Source organism: Sturnira hondurensis, unplaced genomic scaffold (genome assembly GCF_014824575.4).
Source record: "Sturnira hondurensis isolate 20B ecotype Veracruz unplaced genomic scaffold, ASM1482457v3 Scaffold0006496, whole genome shotgun sequence".
Classification (NCBI taxonomy): Eukaryota; Metazoa; Chordata; class Mammalia; order Chiroptera; family Phyllostomidae; genus Sturnira; species Sturnira hondurensis.
Genome location: NW_028079127.1, coordinates 18539657 through 18541800, shown reverse-complemented (window position 1 = coordinate 18541800; position 2144 = coordinate 18539657).

The following is a 2144-nucleotide window of genomic DNA, read 5'->3' as shown; positions in this document are numbered from 1 at the left end:
GAGGGCAGGCCAGTAGCTGGGGCTTGGCCTTGCTGTGGTTCACTGGCCTCCTCCTGCCTTTGCTTGCCTGAAGGGGGCTGCATTGCCAGGCTCCAGAGGGAAGAGTGAAGCTGAGTCAGGGTGACTTGAGGCCAGCTGGTCCTCAGTCGGGCCCCATCCTGCAGGGGCAGCCTTGACTAGGCCCTGAGTGGCTGGGTGTTGGGTGCAGTCATGGCTGCCGGCAGGGTTTGCAAAGCATCTTATGCGCACTGCGTGTGTTCTCCCCTTGGCAGCCAAGTTGGAGGGTCTAACCACTGCGTCCTAGAGTGCTAACCAGGACTTTGCCACGTGAGGGTCTAGAGACGGGAGGGGTGTGTCCGCATTGGTCCTCTTTAGGGATGCCCTGGGGAAACCTTCTCTGGAAATTTACTAAGGGAGAATTCAAGAGCCTATGGGGTATTTGGACAGAGAAGAGTGGGAGATAAAGGCCAGATGCAGACTCATGAGGGAGAGGGAACATGTGCTAATGGGATATAGGACTAGGGTTCGAGCGCGGGGTCAGGGGAAGCGGATGGCTAGGAGAGCTGGTCCGCTTAAGTTTAAACCCCGGACCACGAGATGAACGTGCCCTCACTGCTGCCTCCTGGTGGCCAGCGGAGGCTTTGCATGGACCCTACCAGGGGCGGGGCTTCCCCTGGTGGGAGTAGCCTGAGATTGCTGCCAGGGAGGCTGAAGGCTTGCAGCCGGGTCACAGGCAGACTCCTCTGACGACATACAACGGTGCTGAAGCCACTAAGGCACACCCTGAACTCTGATGTGGGACCCTGGAGTTCCCCAACCAGGCTAAAGGAAGTGAGCAGAGCAGACAAGATGAGGTGATGGCAGCTCCACACACCGGTTTCTTGGGAGAAGTTCTTGAGCTTCTGAGAAGCAGAACTGACCTGAGGACCCTGCAGGCGAAGGCGCTCTTAGCCAAGGCCCTTCCTCCTCTCACAGGAAATACTTGCTTCCCAGTGCACAACCCACTTGCCTAGGGCACCCACAGGGTTTGACAATGGTGTGCCCCATGTTACCAAGCAAAACAGAGTGGCCCCGAACCTGCCAGCGTAGCCCCGATGTACTTCGAGGTGCCAGCTGTTCCTTCTACGTTTGCCCAGAGGCCTGGGATGGGCGTGGCCCTGTGGAGGAGGTTCTGGCTTCCCTGACCCTAGAGGGAACCAAGTGCAGTCGGGGAAAAGGAAGCCAGGAGTGCAAGGGCCCTTTGCTAGTGTAGCCATGGGGTCCGCAGTGAGATGGCTGCCCTTCCAGGCATCCATCCATCCTCCGTGCCGCAGGCATCCAGGTACCTCCTGGCCCAGCAAGATGTGCCTCCACTGTAAGACGGGGTCTCTCTGGGCCCTGGAAGGGTGCTTTGTTGCTTGTAGGTCCTCAGAAACAGGAACTGAAGATTGGACCTGTCTCCGAGGGGCTCCTACTTGACCTGGGAGTTACCTGGTGTATGCTAAGCTAGAGGGCCTTGAGGGAGGGGGTTTCCAGGGTGAGGCCCTGGTGGACGGGGCCTTGGTTTTGTTCCCTCAATATCGTCAGCCTCTAGCACTGTCCAGCTGGCTGGTTGGCTGGTCGATCACCCCTGGGCTTTGGTTGGGGGTGAAGTGCAGTACAGTGTTGGAGGTGGGCAGCTGGCATTCCAGCCTGTCCACAGGTCGGATCCACTAGCTTCTTCCTGGAGCCCAGCTTGGCTTCGGTTTCCTCAGCTGTAAAACAAGAGCAAGCGGCCGTGCCTTGTTCTGTTCCCAAGTCTGTCGCGAAGCCTCAGTGAGAGCAAGTGGCAGGACCGCCAACCAACTGCACAAATGCCAGACCTCTCCTCTGGCGCCGGCTTCCTGGACCCCAAGCCTGGCTCTCCCTCACCGGCCGCCAGGTGGACCGTCCTTCACGACCGTCCAGGGCTGTTCAGTCGTGGTGCTCTCGCCATCCCAGATGCCAGTGGGTCCCCGGCATTCCAGGAGTGGGTGGGAGGCAGGAAGGTGCCTGGTGAACTCTGCCCCTGACAGCTGGTGGGGGCGGGGGACGGGAAAATAGACGCACACTCGTTGCCATGGAGACAGGGCGGGGCAGGCCGCCGCCTTTTGGGTCCCGCGCACGCGCCCACAACCTCGGCCACG